Below are 20,469 nucleotides of genomic sequence, written 5' to 3' on the forward strand. Positions count from 1 at the left end.
TGCAATCAGGAAAGTTGAAGGGGAGAAGGTGACTGAACAGATATTTCAGTTCACCTTTTTTCAAGTACATATTGATAATCAAAAGTTAATTTAGACATACTGGAAATCAATTGTAAGGCTCACATTTAGCCTAAGGGGACCAGAATTTCAGGTTTTCTGTTTCATTATTTAAGTTTCTGAAAGTGGTACCTCATTTTATGTGGTGTCTTGAAACTCTTTGTGTCTGTCACCAAAGACACATGCAAATGATCTAGACTCCCTAGATTTTCAGTGACTTTTTGCTAGGACCAAGAGGTGAGAATAACACAAACCATAGTGGATCACTCTCAAAGTCCATCTCCAGCATGCCCAGCATGGTCAGTGTGCAGTACCAAGTGCTCTGGAGGAAGTGGCAAGAAACTCAATACTGGACCCACTGCCATTCTGCGAGATGAAAAACAAGATTATATAGACCTAATGAATTATTTGACTTTTTCCCTCATTCTTCTCATAATATTTTCTCTATAAAAAAGTTTTTATATTTTTATGTAAAAATTAAGATCCTATCAAGCTTGTACTAGACAGGAAACAGCAGGAGCAGGCTCCACCAGAGGGGAAGGCAAACTCGAGGCTGAGGTGGGCAGGGACCGTCCCCTTCACCAACAAAGAAACAGTCCAACAGGACCTGAGCAAGAAGAGCAGGGCAGGTTTAGCAATGGTAACTGGGGTCAGCCAAGACTCTGAATCACCAGACAAGCCCACATCAATGAGGCAGGGCCAGATCAAGCCAAGAAGTCAAGTCAGTTAGTGAAAGTCAGCATTTGGTCCAGCAATGTGAACAAGGGTTAGCCAGTGTCCTCATGGCCACCAGACAAGCACCTAATAACAAAACAAGGCCAAATTTGAGCCAGGAAGTGAAGTCCATGGTTAGGATGAGGGTCAGGGATTGCAAAGACTTCCCCCAGCTCTTTCTCAGACAGCTTTTTCCCAGCACTCAGATCCAAAGTTTCACAGCTGAGCTTTAGACAGAAGCACCCAAATCCCCAGAGTAAGTGCTGTCAGGGCTATGACAGGTCCCAACACTCCCTCAGGTCATGTAAGTTGCTAGCTCCTTCTGCGTAAAGTTGAGTTAGAATGACAAAGCGTTTTCTATTTTGAAATCTGCTTTTCTTTCTATTCCATGTGAAAATGATTTAGAACAAAGCGTTTAATTTTTTTTTATAGGGTTTTGACACTGTTGCGTGGCTTTTATGTTTCTCAGATAGGTCAACCAAACCGAGACATATGGAACTATCTAATACTTTGGTTTCTTTTTGTCTGTGATCTGCAATATTAAAGTTTTGTAAAAATCCTAACATTTGTTAGCTCTGGCAGAGTCCACAAGGCTACCGTTATAGATTATGTTGATGATGATATTTCATGTATTCACCATCAGCAACAACAAGAATTCTGACTAAGGATGATTGAACAAAGAAAAAATTAACAGCTGGGTTAGTGTAAAACTTACACTTAAGTCTTAGACCACTTCTGGTTTTATATGTCTTTCCAAAGGATTGAAGGAGTTAAAATCTAAGTAAAGATGAAAGAAAAAAATTCCTTTTCACTTTGAAACTTCAGAAAACTTGAACTGCATATTCAGAGCTTCTCCAAATGCCTTTGTAATGGAAATTCAGCAACACCTCCCATAGTAAAACAAACAAAAAAGAAGTCTCTACACAGAAAATCCCAACACAGACATTGCATTTTAGCAGGAAATGGCATCCCAAATCTTTGTTCTGGAGTTCTGAACAAAACTCTAGATTTACTGCAGTTTTCCTGGGAACTACAGCTAGAGCTCCAGATACTACTACTAAATTTCAGGAAAATGTTGATGGGTTTTGGTTTTGATTTCGTTTTGGTTTTCTTAAAATGTCATCATTTTGACATTACAGCTGGCTATAGATTTCTCTATAATCTAACAGGTAGTGAAAATTACACCCTGTGAAGTTTTCCATTTCCAGTCTTATGGAGTTATAGACTTCAGCTACTTGAAGTAGTTGGAGTTTAGCTAAAGCTTCAATAAAATAATATTGATTCAAAACTTATATAGAATAATACTGAGATTTTATTAGCTAATGGTGTTTTGACTTGAAGGTACGCTTACAATGAGTATGCTTTTTAAACTATGTTAATAATACAACATAATTTCAAATATTATTTTTATTATACTTCTATTTATAAACTATCATCTACTAAAAAAAATGTAGAGTAAATGATGCTTATTAACAGGAAAAGTGCTGAGATTACTTGAGGTTCATGTCCTCAGTAATTCTGAAACTGACCTCAGAATCAATTTGTTTGACCTTGTATTACTCTGTCATCCAGGAATTTAACTTGCACCTTCTTTCCACTGAAGTGAAAGGTGACAGTCTCCACATAAAGAAAAATAATATCTTGATTCCTTCTGATTTTTAAAATGCTAATGCTTCATAAACGTATTTTGTACAAATTGTTGCTGTCATACATATATTGCAAATCAAAGTGATAAAGCTTGTTTAGAAAATATGCTAACGTTGGAAAAGTGTGGAGGAAATTCAATAATATGACATAACATAGCACACAACGTGAACAGAAGCAGGACAGCACTATAAATCCCCTTTTATTTCAAATGGTCATTAATAAATCTGGAGAGTAAATGCAGGGTCATTTACAAGCAGAGAGATTAGTAAATTTTTTGCCCATTCTTTACAGAAGCACAGAAATCCCTGAAGAGATTTCCTGTTAATGTGCAGTACTCCTTCGGTGTAACCAGACAAATAGAGCTTGAGAGTTTAGCATATAATTATAAAAAACAAATAAGAAGATTCACATTCATGCAGTACAGTAAAAATGCATATTTAAACAATGAGAACTTGCTGCAAAGAGAAATGCAAACCCTTTCATTAGGAATGCTTTGTTTACAGACATTATGATTCCAATGGAGGGAAGGGATGCCATCCAGAGGGACCTTGGCAGGCTTGAGTTCTGGGCCTGTGCGAACCACATGAAGTTCAACAAGGCCAAGTGCAAGGTCCTGCATGTGGGCCAGGGCAATCCCAAGCACAAATACAGTCCGGGTGGAGAATGGATTGAGAGCAGCCCTGAGGAGAAAGACTTGGGGGTGATGGTTGACGAGAAGCTCAACATGAGCCAGCAATGTGCGCTTGCAGCCCAGAAGGCCAATCGTATCCTGGGCTGCATCAAAAGTAGCGTGTCCAGCAAGTTGAGGGAGGTGATTCTGCCCCTCTACTCCGCTCTCGTGAGACCCCACCTGCAGTGCTGTGTCCAGCTCTGGGGCTCCCAATATAAGAAGGGCATAGAGCTGTTGGAAGAAGTCCAGAAGAGGGCCACGAAGATGATGAGAGGGATGGAGCACATCTCTTATGAAGACAGGCTGAGATAGTTGGGGTTGTTCAGCCTGGAGAAGAGAAGGCTTCAGGGAGACCTCTAGCAGCCTTCCAATACCTGAAGGGGCTAGAGGAAATCTAGAGAGAGGCTTTTTACAAGGACACGTAGTGATAGGATGAGGGGTAACAGGTTTAAACTGAAAGAGGGTAGATTTAGATTAGATTTTAGGAGGAAATTCTTTCCTGTGAGGGTGGTGAGACACTGGCCCAGGCTGCCCAGAGAAGCTGTGGCTGCCCCCTCCCTGGCAGTGTTCAAGGCCAGGTTGGATGAGGCTTCGAGCAACCTGGTCTAGTGGAAGGTGTCCCTACCTGTGGCAAGGGGGTTGGAACTAGATCTTTAAGGTCCCTTCCAATCCAAACCATTCTATGATTCTGTGATTCTAATTTGTTTATTTCCAGACTGCTTAGAATTAAGGTATGGGTGCCATGATTTTCAGGAGAAAAGATCAGTGACTGGATTTTGTCATGAGTCTCAATGCCAGGTATATGTGCCCAGCACACTAAGAACGGTGCAGATTCATGACTGCAAACTGTGGTTTCCTTTGATTCCAGTTTGTTTTGCTTAGGGTGTTCCTATTAATTAAAATCTATATTGATGGATTTGCCTGATCAAGTAAAGCAGTCTACAAATTAGTTTTTATCCATGTATTACTCAGTATGCCATATTTTTTATATTCCTTTGTTTTTCTTTCTTTTTTCCCCCTGTAAATGTCAGCTTTCAAAACCTGGCCTCAAAATACTGTAATCTTTGCCTCTGAGAACATAGATGAACCCCTGGGAAAACTGCAAGTTATTGATTAAACAAGATTCATGACCATAACTTGAGGCAATAACTGTGTGTGTGTGTTTGAAATCACAAGTTCAAATTTTGGAAGAGAAACTGGCATAGAACCTAATAAGTAGACTGTTGCTGATGAGAACAGGTGATGGAAACACTCTCCAGAGAAATAGCTGGCTGTTCACCAGAGATTTGAACTCTCCAAACAAGCCTCGTGGTGCTTGTTGGATTTAGCACATGAGATTTCTGTTTCTGCCCCATCGCAGGGACCCTTCAATAAAAGCTAAACCAGAAACAATTCAGGGTCTATGCTTGAAATTGGACATTTCATGAAAGACTCTTCCTTCAAGCTCATGGGAAATTCGTTCTGTTGTCAAGATCCAAGCAAACACAGCAAGGCAGTAAGTAACACTCTGGATGGAAATATGAGATTGGACCTATGTGCAAAAACTTGTTTCATTTTCTGTTATGGATATGTGCAGCATGTGAATGCTGTAAAGGCAGCTGGAAAGAGAAGTATCAGTACATGGACAAAAGAACAAGGAAGGCCAAATTTTCAAAAGTGACTGCTAATTTTATACTTCTAAGTAAAAAAGTCTCTTTCTACTTGCTTCAGTGTTTTTGTGCTTTCACGACAGAACTACTTATTTGTTTGCTTGATTGATTCTCTTGCAATTATAGAAGCTATTGCAAAATCAATAGGAAATTTTGGCCTGTGTGAAAGATTCAAGTAACTATAGAAATCTACAAAATATAAGGTAACAAAAAAAAAAAAGAAAGAGAAGGTATCTAACAATAAAATTAGATTAATTGTTCCCACATCTGCAGTGCAGCATTTTACAATTTGATAACCATAATTTTATTACAAAAGTACGGAACAATAAAGGTACAAAGTTTTCAAATAAGATCTAAATTAACATCCTTGTGTCAAATGGGAAACAGGATCACAGTGTATTGAAACTTCTAACATCACTTTTGTTACTTATTAGTCCACTGATTTCTCAACATAGTCTCAGTGCTCTTTTCTCTTCTCCCCTCATTTTTACCTCCTGTTAGCTTTAAGATAACAGTGGTCTAAAAAAGTGTTCTTACTCTGAACCTTGATGCCTTCTAAAAAGGAAGAAGGTAGATCTTATAATACGATAATATATTTTGCTTGTATTTAACTTATTTGCCCCCAAGATAAACTTCCTGTGCATATCAGAATGGAGATCATTCAGAAAACAAAAACGCTTCTCTAGTTACTTAACACCAAACTTCTACAATTTCATAATTTGCTAATTTTTTGGAAAGAGAACCATTTTAACTTTTAACTGGTTCTTTAAGGAAGGTAGTTTAGTTTCACTTTTAGCTAATTAGATGTCACCTATATAAGGAGGCTGTGGTGGAGCTGGGAGAATTGGCTTGCTGGCAGGCTTTGTTGAACCTGAAAATTCATCCCACACTCAAAATATGTTGTTTCCCAGAAAGGATGAAAGTTTCTAAGGAAAAATTGAGGAAAAGTCTATAGAAAAAGGATATAGAGGGATTTGGATAGTGTCACATGTTTTAGGAAGTAAGCATTTGAGAGTTTAAGGTATAGATGAGCAGTGGTGGAAAAGAAAAGCTGAATTTGTATATGATATATTGAATGCTCATTTTTTTCCTGAAAAATGTAAAAGCTTATGCAGAGTTTCTGAAATCTTTGGAAGGTGAGCTTCCAGTCTAGTCATCCCTCATGGAGTGAAATCTGTGCAATTTGAGAAAGTATACCTTTGCTACTGTTTTCTTGTTTTGCTCTTACCCTTCCCATTAAAAATGTGTCAATGGGAGAAAAAAAAATCACTAGAGACTTCTAGTTCCTTGAGGAAGGGATTGACTTTTCTAGAAACACCTAGTTGCTGTTTTTCTCTAGTCGCTTTCCCCATCCTGTGTGTGAATGCTGAGCTACGCTAAGGCAGAGGAAGGGACAAGAGGCAGTTAACAGGATAATTTATATTGTTTGTCAGACACGACTTAAAATATACAATGCTCTATAGCATAGGTTCAGATAAATGTCTTTAATGGAGGCACAGGTAAAATTGCTTGTTGTTACTTGTTCTTCTTAGTTTCTTTTGCAGATTCTGGCCCTCAGCAGGTGCATATTTGTGTTAATGGAGCCTTGGTTTCAATGCACTGGGCAAAGGACATGCTTTCTGTGTGTTGCGTTGGGATATACTGAGAAAAGGTTAGAAAGGTCTGTTGGCATGTGAACAACTCAACTTCTTCTTTCCCCCAAAACAGCAGAAGGCAGAAGAGAGGGATTGCCAAAGAACCCCACACCCTAAAAAAAAAATTCATTTTTGATCCATTCAATATGAAGTGGCAATACAAGTTAATTCCTAACTTGTAAGATGAGGATAGGGATGGGGACTGTAGTTAAATTCTTTCTCCAGATGTATGTACCAGAGCTCCTTTGTAGAACTAATGATGCTGCACAGGAGGTCTTGTGTTCTGTGTAAACCAGCAGGTAAGAAGTTCTGGAACCATGAGTTGAATAAATAAAATCACAAGAATGTACCTAGAGTAAAAATTTAATATTTTAGGATTATCATTTCACATAATGGTATTTCTAAAATTGTCCATGTCAAGATGCCTAAAACAGATCATTTACTTCCAAGACAGATATTTCATGTAAACATCTACATGGTAACTAACATTAAATGTTGACTTTTATCTGCTTACACTTAGCCTTAAACTTTAATCTTGCCTCCCAAGTGAAGAAGGATTTGAATTACATTTTTAGTAAGTTTGTCAAAATTAGGCTATCAAAACATAGGCAAATGTGCTGTTATTCTTGCCCAATTTTCTGTACATTCTAACAGAGACATTGTTACAGCAGTTTGGAGACTCTAAGAAAGAAATTTTAGAGAAATGTTATTCCATATGTTTCTCAATGCCACTGTGCAATGATCAGATTTGGCTGTGAATGGCACTTTGTTAAAGTCATATTTTCTAATATGTTGTTAAATTCTTCCTTTTTTACTGTAATTTTAAAGAGAATGTATCCAGTGGTAATTATCTTTTATTAGATAAGATATGTGTATATCCGTAAACTTGTTTATAACAACCTTCAGACTGCCATTCCATTTCAGGCATTAAACTGCGATATCTACTCAACCTTGATTTGGATAAAAGTATGTATTCATGTCATCTCTCTTTTAATACCTTTTAGGGAACACCCACTATTCTAACCCCTGTGATGTAATTATAGCTGAACAACTCTGCAGCCATATCTATACTAAGGACGTTTTTGTCCTTGTTTGGAAAAAGAACTAGGAGGACTGAAAACTATGTTAATCTTTTGAGTTGGGTTACTCTGTTAAATTTACATAGCAAAGAAATTCTTTGAGGCTGGACTGGAGGAGAGTGAGATCTTTATAAAAATGCTAACATTCTCCAAATTAAGATTCTAACTCAGTTATCGTTAAATTCAGAAACAGGAATTGTAAATCTTCAACTTAATACAATAATTAATGCATTCTAAAAACACATGTTTGCACTTGTTTTTGTAACATCATTTTGCAAAATCATTTTTTGCCTTTGGGAGCATTAATACAGATCTATAGCAGTGTGGATAAGACATTTCCAGAGAAGTACAAGAACAATACACACATACTGTGTGTGGCTTTGTCAATAATACACACATAGAGCTGGAAAATGTATTTATTCATCTCTATTAATTGTTTTTATGGTTTTGAGTTCTTATTTTTCATCAGTATGCATAGCATGGTAAAAATTACTACGTTTCTATTCCTGACTGTCTTTTCTTTTTTTTTAAATTTCGTTTTATGAGTTTTGAGATTCAGTTGTGGGCTTTCATGATAACTGTGCAAAGACATAGCTTCTAAGAAACCTCTGCATCTTAAGGGTTAATACCAAGAAGAAAAAAAGAACCTAATTTCTATTTCATCTTATTTTTAGCAGTGCACACCTTGCTGATGCTCAGCTTTGATTTCTGCACAGCTCCTTCACCAGTGACTCTGATGCTCGTGGTAATTCAGTGTTACAAAGGGGTTTTTTGTTAAGTGGAACATTTGTAAAAATTGGTTTATAAAACGCTTATTATTAGAGAAGACCCTCAACTTCTTTCCCACACAGTGGGTGCAAAAGGAATGTAGAACAGCACTGGGGTATGAATCATTCTAGCAGCTGAAAGCCTTACTGCAGAACAGTGATGGCAGAGATTAGCCTGCTCTGGTTTCTGCTGATTTTACAACAGTTACTGTGCAAAAAAAGAAAGGAATTCACAACACGTTGTTTCAGAAGGACTTCAAATGTGAGGTGGTTTATATGGGAATACTCTTATGAGCATCCATTACAGGATGTCGTAGCTTCTGGAATATTTCTTTCATTTTTCTTTCCCTTTCTGAAAGTTTAAAATGACAGTATGAGGATATAACTCTCTTATGCATCCTCTGTCGTCTCAGAACGACTAGCTAAATGACCAACTTCAATGGTGCCTTATGTTTGTGATATGTTTAGGTGACACTGCTTAAACACACTTGCATAAACCATGTTCCTATTATTCCTATAATGTATATATGCTGTATTTTTTTAACTAATCTCTCTATACTTAAGTAAGGAGATGGAACTAGGCATACATGCACTGTAAATATAAAGCCTTTGTTTGCTTGTACATTGACAAATGTGCTTTATCTTCAGATTTTCCCTCCTTAGAGCCTAATGCATTGCAATTTGAGATAGTTTAATATTTGTATTTATATATGTTTCCAAATATATCTCTGAAGACATGACTGATAAGCAAAATTTCTGTTTTACTTGCAGCTCTAACATTTTCCTACTGTATGCCCAGCTGTGATGATAATTGCAGTGATAAATTGAATTGTAAAAGTTTTCATGTTTTTTAACCGTTACAGAAACTATTCTGATTCTATAGCTTTATTTAAGCGGAGCTTCTTGGGCTCACAAGCAATCTTTATCAAAGGTATACAATAACATCTAGAGTCAGCATCTAAAAGTGAAGCTCTGAAAAAACATTTTTCTTTTGCAGTCTCTCTGATCTTAATTTGCAAAGACAAGTCTGTTTTTAAGCATTCTATTTTATTGTACTTCAACAAGAACTTTGTATATAAACAGCATTTAGTTGTATCAAAGCCATATTTAGAACTAGAAACAAATAACAAGGTAGAGTCCTAGAAAGATGTTTTGCCTTCCAAATGTCTAAAACACTTTCCTATTGTCCCAGAAATATCCAGAAACCCATCTCCATTTCTTCAGCTGAGACTGCAGACCATTGCATTCAATTCTGCATTCACTCTTGGTCAGAAAGTGTTCTTTTGTCGTTGAGGTTTGAGGTTTTTTGCTACAGATTAAGAAAACACAGCATTTTAATTGTGTGTAATTTATCAAGTGAAATGCAATACGTCTTGATCCAGGTTTGTATCCCTTGAACTTCACTTAGACTCTGTGGCATTTTGTGAATTCAATTGCTTGTGTTAGTGCTCTCAGCGTTTTCAGCCAGAAATACATGCACAGCTCAAATGATCTTCACATTTGAGCTATTTGAGTTGTACTGCACACAGCAACTTTACAGTGAGGCAGTACAGAGCACTTGAATTAAATCAGAGGCAAGAGGAATACCATGTCCCTGTGGAGCCTGTGATTACCAAGACAGCACATATGATGCTAGTGCATGCTGTAATGCTAGCTGTATCTGTGCTTTGCCTGGAGTAGTTGCTAAACTTTGTAAGAGAGAGAAATTTGGGGTAAATATCTGAAGATTTCATATTCTACTTGGACAAGATTTCTGAAGGTAAAGAGGGCTTGTCTAGGAAAAAATTGCCCTGTAGTACCCCTGTGTGCCACAGGAGATCAAACAAATCAGGTTTTCCGCCTCATTCTTACCTGCAAATATGTGGCTTTCTACTGGAAATTGTTGCCTTCACTTATGCCAACGTTGTGATAATGAAAAGAGAGATAGGAGGACTTCCTCATATTTCAATCCCTCTCAGAAAAGTCTGACAATTTAATCAATGTATTTTAAAACCAGAATAGGGGTTAAGAACTTCAAAGAGCAAGAAAAATGAGTTCATGCTAACTTTGCAGTTCTGTTTTTTTCCCATCCCAATCTTAATCCATAGCATTACACTAAGAAAGGAGATTGGGTCTTCGAACTCTGAGCTAAGGGAAGTGAATGGAAAGACTGCTAACATTTACATATGAGTGAGAGGATGAGTGACTGACAGTGACAAATTCAATGTTCCTGTTTTGCAAGTGCATGGAAATATGTCTAGGGCTCATAATGATTTCCTAAGTGAGAGAATGAGAGAATGCTTTGATTTGGGCGTTTCAACTTTTCCAGTCTGTGTGCTTACTTCAAACTTTCAAGCATCTGTGAGCTAGTTCTCAATAATTGCATGTGGAAGAAGCTAAGTTTTGCGTTTATTACATTACAAGCAGCTGAAAGATGAGTGGTGATTATATTCTTAATTTTGTGAATAAGTTGCTTTGGATTTGACTAGAATTTTAATCTCCAGTTCCTTACACTTAAAATCTTACCAGTTAAGATTGTTTCCTGTTTATGTTCTATGCAGGAGAAAGTGTGTCCATTCTTCATCACCAGATCTGTCAAAGCATGCAGAGTAATTACCAGCAAAGAAAGTCATGCTCTCCAGAAGCTAAGGAGTTGTCAGATATATTAATGAATAATAAAATCGGATAAGTCTGTTTGCCAGCCTGGATATAGCATATTCACCTTCATGGGGTTTATGTTTTAGCCAGATGGAAATCAGATGGAATTATTCCAAAACCTATGGAGGAAATTCAAACAGCCATAGGTGTACTCTAGAATACTTAAATATATTTACTATTCACAAGTATTTTTACCCTTTATATGAATCTTTTTCCATTCATCACCATGAAAGTTGTTTTAGTGCCAATGGAGTAATCTTGTACAGTGCTATCCTGTAGGCTTTTCAAGCCAAATAAGAAGCTTGGGCTCAAAATTTTTACCACCTGTTAGCCCTGTTGACTGTGTATAATTGTGTATTGACTCAGCTGTTTGCTCCAAGTGTAGGAGTACCCTTGCAGTTTTCGGCTCAATCAGAAGGAACTTTGGTCAGAAACAGACTCTAAAATAACCCTCTTCTGTCAAAGGAGGGTGGAGTAGAGTTGACTTCATCGCTCCCAGTTCTGGATGCAGGTGAATAATCAATGTAGACTTTTTTTAAAAAATATCTGAACATCAAGATCCTATTTGGCCAAATTTGAATTCAGAGTCTCCCTATCAAAGTGAACATACAAATAAACTACTCTGGTCGCCTTTACCAATAAAGAAATCACCTCCCTTTCTGGAAGGTAGCTCTGTGTACACTTTCTCATTCATAGCTAGAAGAGCCCTGGATCAGTTACTCCCACTGAAAGGTTATGATTTTTAATTATTTCTGTTTCAAAATAGCACTAAAAGATCCCAAGGAATTCTTTTTTCTGGAGTTTTTTCTAGCCAATCTCTTTCAAGACATGCCTGTATCTCAAAATGCCATCATATCTTTCTGTAACTCAATGATGGCTATACTTGCTGAGCAAAAATCCTCTTAAATGGATCATACAAGTGTAAGATAGCTGTAAATAGCATATAATGGAAAAGAACAGCATGTTCTCAATTTTATGAATGTCAGTAGGAAACAAAGTAGGCACTGAATTTTTATCTGAGTAATTTGCAGTTCTGATCAATTAAGCTAGTAAATGGATATGCCTTAACCTTCTATAAATGGGTATGCCATGGGGAAATGTGTATTTGGGTATTGAGGAAGAGTACTCAGAGGAAGGGTAAAATAAAGAAAAATGTAGGTAGTAGAAAGTGGGAGACTGGTCAAATGTCTTCTTGGGGAAGAAGGTGGACAGAGTGGGAATGAAAACACTGCATGAATAATTGAAGACAAAGACAAATTACCATTTGTGAAACCTTGAAAATGGCCATACAAGACCAATAGGAATAGTGATCCAGGAATAAAAGAATGTGTCCCTTCCATTCAGTTTTCATTGGCACATTTCCAGAATATGCATGATCTTACTGGTTTTCAAAGACTTAAACTAGAAGACTAAAGTAATTTTTCAGACATAGAAACAAGGTCTTGAAGACAGTTTCATAAAGAGGGGATAATAAAGTGAAGAATGAGAAGCAAGGAACGTGTTTCCTGATTCTGGCCAAACTAAACTAGAGTTGGGGATAGGCTGGTTTACACCAAGTTACAGGGTCTTTTACCCATTCCACCATCCAAAGGGACCAGAGTCCCAAGGACACCAAGTGGTCTAGAGCTGGCTTCTCCTGCCTTCACCCAAAGTCTGCTTAGACAGTCTATGCATCCTTGAAAGTTCAGCGAAATGTGGTCCATATCACTGGAAACCTAACAGATTTCAGTTTTGTATCAACTTCCAAGGTTAAACCATTTTCTGACGGTCATGTTTCTGAATTGGTTTTAGTTTTGACATTGATTACGATAGGATTAGGTCTGCAAACACAACTATTTGCATTGCTTTATTTATTTAAGCAAGTCAAGCAGTTCAGAAAAAAATGTTTGAAAGTCCGAGGAGGGAAAGCATATGTAAGTATTTATGCCATTTCATTATAATTTGGACAAAATGCTGTTTACACTAAATAGGCTATTGTTCCTTTCACTAGAATCCAGACTAAGAAAGGAAGTAGACTTAAGAAATATAATTTATCTTCTTTGTATCTCCATGGCTGTTTATGTCAAAGCAAGCATATAATTTTATTTTAAAAATTCATCTACATCGTATTTATGTCCAAGTTCAGACAGCATTTTTCCTCTGTCTCTGTTCTACCGACTGTGCCCCACTATGTCTTAAATGAAACTAGAAGAATAAATGCTGCAAAAAAGGCTGCTGTCATAAAATTTCTGACAGCAGTAGATGGAAAAGGAATAGAAATCTCACAGACTTTTATTGTGGAAAGTCTGCTGCAGCCTGTGCAAACCTTATAAACTTCATGGAATTAGTCGGTAGTAGTTTAAGACCTTATTACATATGCCCAGCAGAATTACTTATATAGTTTGCTAGATTGGTGTCATGAATTTCCGTTCATAATTTAATAGACTTATGTAAAATGGATATGGAACTATTTTTACAGAAACCACTCTGCATGCCTTAAAGTCTACAGTTAGCGAATAAAAAATGACATTTCCTATTTAGTACTTACTTGTGTCAATAAACATAAAATACTTTTATATTACCGTTAATGCTGAATAACAAAAGTGACTGAATTAAAAGCATTCTGAAATTTTAACTTCAGTTATAGTTTCGTAAGAAAATGAGTCATGAAAGATGCAATTACTGTAAGTAGGACTTGTTTTGAAATGATAGGCCATAGCTGGTAAGAATGATTTAGAATCAGAAGCTAAACAAATTCTTTGAGGATGCAACTTTGATATTTTTTTTTCCCAGAAGGAGAGGTGTTTTCTAATGTAACTGTTCTGTTTTATTACAATGATGATTTACACTAGCTTTGAAATTCCTACAAGATATATTTTTCTGAAAATTATTTTTCAGTGGTTAAGATATTAAAGCAATACCATGGAATACATAATCCATGAGTTTCATGTTTCTTTACTGAGGCTCCAGAACAAAAGATTTTGTAGTGTGTGGGGAAGAGGAAAACGGACTTGAGGAGTATGGGTTCTTGACAGAAGGGTGAGAGGAACTTTTTCATCATCCTGAAATAATGAACAATAATTCCTTACACCTTGAGAGTCTTGGATTAAGGTTTTTATCTATGCATTTTATTAACGTAAAGATGGTTATAAATTTCATTACACTGCTATCCAAAAAATGAAGTAATATAATACTGCCTTTATTAAACATCAGTTATTGTTCCCAAGTACTGTATATAATAAATTTAGGTTTATTTGAAAATTCACTATGTATAAAATACTTTCCAAATCTTATTAAAAAAATTCTTTCTGTATGAGTTCTAAAGCAATGTTTGACAACATTGTTGTCAAACACGTTATCAAACATTAAACTCTTCCAGCAGAACATGAAAGTACATAAAGCTTTACTTCACACATAACTTTCTTTTCACTAAAATAGTTTAGGGATTTTGATTAAATCTTACCTTCTATTAAAGTTTAACCTGTGTGGTCAATGCCTGGAAAAAGCTAAGAACCTCAGAAAACAATTCAGCGAAATAAATATTTAATGCCTATTTAAGACTTCCAGCTTGGTGAATATCAAATTGGACATGTTTCTAAATTTACACAAAGCCAAATTTTTATTTCATTAGTAAACTAATCTTCAGAATTCAGTAGTTAAAAGTTTGTGTTTTATTTGAACACGAGGTCTGAGGATTTTAGTTTTGACTACAGGTGTCTTATTCAGACCTCTTTTTCAGGATCTGAGCCTTTAGATTCATTAATGTCGGTAGGGCAAACTCCTTGCACAAAGCCAGATTTTGTTGTAAGTAAAGATATTCCGAAAGGAATGGATTCAGTTTGTTTGTTTTGATTTTTTTCTCAATCAGGTCAAGATAAGAACAAGATAAAAAAATTCCCAGCATCAATTCCAAACACCAGTTTGACATTCCCTGTGACAGACACAATGCAACTCCTAACTTCTACAATACCAGAACTTGAGCTTTTATAATTTTAGTAGCAGATGTTTCAGAACAGAAATGCTATGTTAAAACCACAGGTTTTTGCAAGGCTCTGGTGCAACTTCTAAACTGAAGAGAAAGTGATGAAGCGAAGGATTATCTATGTCTGTTCACAGTAAAGGTTTTCAGTTTTCTGAGCTTTAATTTACATTTCCTAATGTTAAGTCACAAACTACCAATAAAATAAGTAATCAAACAATTTGATTTTATCACTGTTCCAGTACGCTACCAATACTTAAGTGTACATCTGTTCTTAATGTCTTCTGAATTAGAGGCTTGTTGCCTCTATATGATACCTTTGTTCATTTCTGTTTGCTATTTACTTACAGAAATGGAAGAGTGTTTGGGAAATTTAAGACTAGGATTAGGAAGGGAAAATTTTGTTTTCATACTCTCTTCTATACCTTATGAAAGTATTAAAACACATCTTTTTCTTGGCTGGTTTTAAAATTACTTTTTCTTATCCTTTTATTGATATAATGTCTCCATATGTGGATCTTGCTAACACCTTTAGATCTCAAATATGTTATTTAATGTGTACATATTTCTAACTGTCCTTGCTCATGTTACAGAAAACATCACAGTATTTCAGCTAATATTTTAATTTCTTATTCAAGTAATTTTCTGAAACTCTTCAGAACTTCCATCTTCTCAGATGTACCTGGAGTCAAAATCCTTTTTGAATGAGTTCAGACGAAGTTAATTCAATACTAAAGCTTGAGTTACTTCTTTAGAATTTCCTCTTAAGTCTTTACAGTTACCTCTTTAGACTCTAAAGAGTTACCTCTTTAGACTTTTACCTCTTCAGACTTCGAGCTGGTATTGCAATGGTAAAAGCTGTGAAATGGAGAGAACACGTTATTCCCTCATTTTCTGCACGTGAAACAGTAAGGTTTTGCATCTTCAAGCATTCGAGCTTGCAGTCAGTTTTTATGACTTTATTTCACATATGTATAATGAAAAGGCTGCTATTCCTAGACTTGAATAGAACACCTCTTTAATTAATGGTTTTAATATGCTGTTTCTTTCCTTCAGGAAGTCTGTTATTCTCTGAATAACTGTTCAGTCTGCTGAAACAATTGGGTGCAGACATCAGAATATAAGACAAAATAAAATAGCAAATAAAATACTTGCTGTTTAAAAGCAGGTTCTCAATGAAACTTGTCTACCCTCCTGCTTGCCTGGTGTATACTTACTATAATTTCAAACCTTTTTAACATTTGGCATGCCTTTAAGCCTTATTTTTGTGCTGACTATTTGGCCAAGTACTGCATGTGTCTTGTTCCAACTTGGCGTACCAAACAGATGCATCGATGTAATGAATCTTAAAGTAATTGAAAGGGCAGAGTGTAGCTACAAACAATAACAAAGCATTACTTGCCTGACTGGATAATAATGAAGTAATTCCACAAGTGTACCATTTCAGGTTCTAATGAGACTGATAACTCCTGATTTTCCAGGGAAAGTGGATGAGTCTTTGTAAATGAAGGCCCATGCTACCACTGTCTACAGTACAGAATTGTTATGTTACATTAAGCAGCATTGTGCTCTTGCACCTTATTAATTATGGAGCCTCTCACTGATTCTGTGATAGTTTTTCTTCAATGGTACCACTATGTGGAAACACAGCTTCTTTCAAAGAAACCCGTCACACTGAAAGCAGCTCATTAGTTTCGGTCTTCATCTCTGTTTGATATGACAGTCTTCCCTAACTAACTTTAGATGTGAGGTAATAAAGTTTTATCTCTTTTCACAGTTTTTCAGGGCTTTTCATCATGCACTTCACTTGCGGACAGAAAGCTGAACAGGCATGAGCACGTCAGGAATCCTCTGTACATCAGATGCCCACAAAATTCGAATTTGAATGAGGAAACTGACTTCAGTCAAAACTCACAAATGCTTATGTTGTGCAGAGATAACAGGGGTTTTCTCCCTGTTTCTTCCCACAATCTTCTCAGTTTAGAAGGCCTGAAATTTCAACTTCTAGATTTTTTTCCTCTGTACATGCTCATTTCACGTGAGGCTGGACATTGCTGTAGAAGGTATCATGTGAGCCAGACAGAAGATCATGATGCATTCCCGTAACTTCAAGAATAGACTGTTTCCAAGGGTGTAGTGAAGCAGAATAGCAGATGAATGAAGCGAGGAAGGAAGTATTGTATTTCTCAACAAAAAAAAAATGGAGATTGAAATAACATTAGTCTTATTTGACTGGTTTTGCTAGTGAGTTTTGTTGGCATAAGGTGTGGTCATGATGAGTCTGCAAATTTCTGCCAACTCTGAACAAAGTGCTTGACCTCAGGATAAGGACACATGTGTGGCCTATCTTGAAAGTAGAAAAGAGGCGAGAAAAGTTATACAGAAACTCATCAATTATTTGGGGAGTGGACACAGAAAGATTTCTTGCTGTGCTCAATAGTGTACAGTAATTAAAAATGCTTTCTGCAAATAGAAAGTAAAAGCAAAACGAATGACTGACTAAAGCTCAATGTTAGTGTCATTTGCTTGATGTGTCAAGTCTCTGATAATCAAGCTACATCATACGAAAGATCTCAAAGGACATAGAGAGTAGGCATGGTTTTCTTTGCACCCTACTGTGAGTCTTTCAACAAGAGCCCCTTCCAGCTTGTAGATGGCTGCAGCAAGCTACTCTCCCCAGATAAGGAAGAGTCAGAACTTTTATAAAGAACATTTCTCTCTGACAAATTTTACGTAGGCAATTTGATTTTATTACAGTTATTTTCCTGAGGCACTAAACCTGGTTCAGAAAAGAATCCAGACATAGCTGGAATTATTTTTGTAAATAACACATGGTGCAATTTATTCTTTTTCCACCAAACTGGCATCATTACAAAGTGCTGCAAGCTTTCCAAATTATGTGACAACTTTTCTGGTGCTTGGAAATAAAGACCTCTTTTCTTTTAGAATATAAAATAGTCTGTATTAAGCAGGAAAATGGAGAGCTTTTACACTAGGTTAACACACCCACTACGTTGCTGATGGGTGTATACGCCAGGGTGACAAAATGTATGACATGCTATTTTGAAATTACTGTTTGTGATGCCATTTAGCTTGGAATAGGTCTGCATGCCCTATGCCTGTGTGAAATGCCCTGTTATTTACAATCTGTTCCATTTAACAAATTGGCACACTGTAGGAAAGATAGTTTGATCATTCTTTACATGATCCTAATTTGCATAAATAGGAAAAGTCCCTTCATAAGTCTTTTCAAGGGTGTTGGTTTTTTTCCCCGTTCATTGCTGGAATATTGTCAAACATTATAATCCTGCACCACATTAACCTTCTGGACTTTCATTGCCTTCTCTTGCTGTTTAAATGCTTCCTTATACTATGAGGAAAGGAGGTCATAAATAAATATATATTCTTAATAAAACTGTTCTTTGTTTTTAAAATATATACAGCTGTCATAAAATGAATCAAAATTGAAGTATCTTGCAAACATAACAGCCATTCTTACCAATAAAACAAAGCATTCTATTTCTGTCTCTTTCACAAAATTTACTATCCCTTCTCTAAAATTTTGCGATCTGGAATCATGTGACTATATGAGAACACTTGCTTCTGGAAACTGAATTAATACTGTTTTAATCTTCTTAAACTAAACTCAGAACTGATGGTCTTCAGGCAGCAACAAATACACAGACATTATAGGGAATTAAGTCTAAAAAAAGTAGCAAACATATTTTCTATGACATAATGCCTTCTAAGAAAGAAGATACTCTGTAGAGCAATGAATTATTTAGAAATTAGGCAGTAGCTTGAATGTGATATCTAAACAGCAGATTGGGCAGACAACTATAGGAGGAATAAATGTCTCAGGAGTCAGGTTCTATGATACAGAAAATGGCTACAACACAGATTCAGAAACAGTTTGGGTTACTGACTCCTTGTATAACAAGAGTTAACAAGGCGGAGCTAGGTACCTCAGAGTGGCATCTACTAGTGATCAACTGCTGAAATGTCTGGAAAAGGCTGAGGCTCCTGGAGAGGTATCAGGAGAGTGGTTTCTAGCAGAGGGAGGAAGTGTTAAAAGCCTCTTCTTTAGCTCTCCCTGTTACCCTTCTGGGGTTTGAAAATGCAGAAATTGGAGCAGTCAATAATACTGAGAAGCCCAATGTAATGGCACCCTGCTCGATCACCTCAATTGAGCATCCTGTCCACAGGCTCCAATGTTCCTGACATCCAAACAATTGTTATGTCTGCCTTGTAAAACTAATCCGTACATATGCTGGCCATCTGTTTAGTTCATATTGTTTCACTCCCAGATTTACTGCAATTGTGTTTCATGGTATAGGCACTTATGTGTTTGTCCAAAATTATATGGAGAGAACTCTAGGAGTTCTTTACATTCTGTGCCACACTCTTTGACACCTCCTCTGGAAATTAGGCCTGGAACACATTTCTTCTTGCTCAGTTTTCAGCAGAGCAGGAAGGTGGGTGCCTTACTCACATCTAGGAGATTCTCCTTACTTCCACTTGGAATTTACAAGATGGGGTACAGAAGGCTTGAACATATATACCACTCAGTGATGTGAAAGGTGCAGTGCTTCCTTTTAAATGATTTTATGGAAAAGTTTTTGTTTGGTAAACTAGCATTAGATCTTTTTGTTTTGAGAAGTAAGAGGTCTGAATCCCTCTTAATTTAGTGAACTACTTTTTTTAAACTTAATTTTAAAATACTACTTGAGTTCTCAAGCACATCCTCTCCTCCTCCACAGCCACATCATGTTTATACCCAACAAAATGATTCTTATGGGAAGGATTTAAGCATCTCTACCTGAAGGAACCTTCAGCCCTTGCTACGTCTATGCATTGATATAAACAAATAACTAAAACTAGGATTAAATAACTAAATCAGAACCAAGTAAGATAAACAGAATTAAATTCAATAGAATTTCTCCCCCTATAATTTATCACCATTAGTAGATCCTCTTCCATTTGAGAGAACATCTCTGTGTACACACAGGTCTCCTCACTTAGGGAGTGTCATTGTCCCTCTGGCCCAGAGAAATCCCTTGGGATATAATAGCAGGACCTAAAGGTAAGAACTGAAGCTGAGGAAGAATATTATTTTTACATATAGGAATATGCAGGAAACTATTTGGAGAAGCCTGAATGGATCTAACCTTATTAATTAGACATATGGATCGTATGTCCCCTGTCATGTTTCATGGAGTTTGCAGCTGCCATGGAAATCCTGATTACCGAGTGTCTCCACATGAAGCTGGGTTGAGGATTAATTGGGAGCAGAATCAATGCAGAGAGCTAAATGTCATCATATGAATGACTCTGGATTCCCAGGGATCTTCTATGATCTGTAGGCATCTAGGTAGAACTTCTTTCAGGTCAAAGAGCAGTATCGTGGCTGAAAGGGCAGAGGCAAAAGACAGAAAATCTAGAAGGGATCACTTGCAGGGACTGTTAGATTAAATTAATTTTTATATGATAACTTAAATGTCTGTTAGCATTCCTTTATTCACTTTTTTGTTCTTTTTTTTAGCTTTTGATTTTCACCCTTCTAATATTTTGTATTTCTACCTTTTGTGACTGGCTAAGAGCCTGACAAAAACTTTACTTTTATTTTTTATCACTCACAGTTCAAAATTCTAAATTAG

This window comes from Nyctibius grandis, chromosome Z (assembly GCF_013368605.1).
Source record: "Nyctibius grandis isolate bNycGra1 chromosome Z, bNycGra1.pri, whole genome shotgun sequence".
Lineage (NCBI taxonomy): Eukaryota > Metazoa > Chordata > Aves > Nyctibiiformes > Nyctibiidae > Nyctibius > Nyctibius grandis.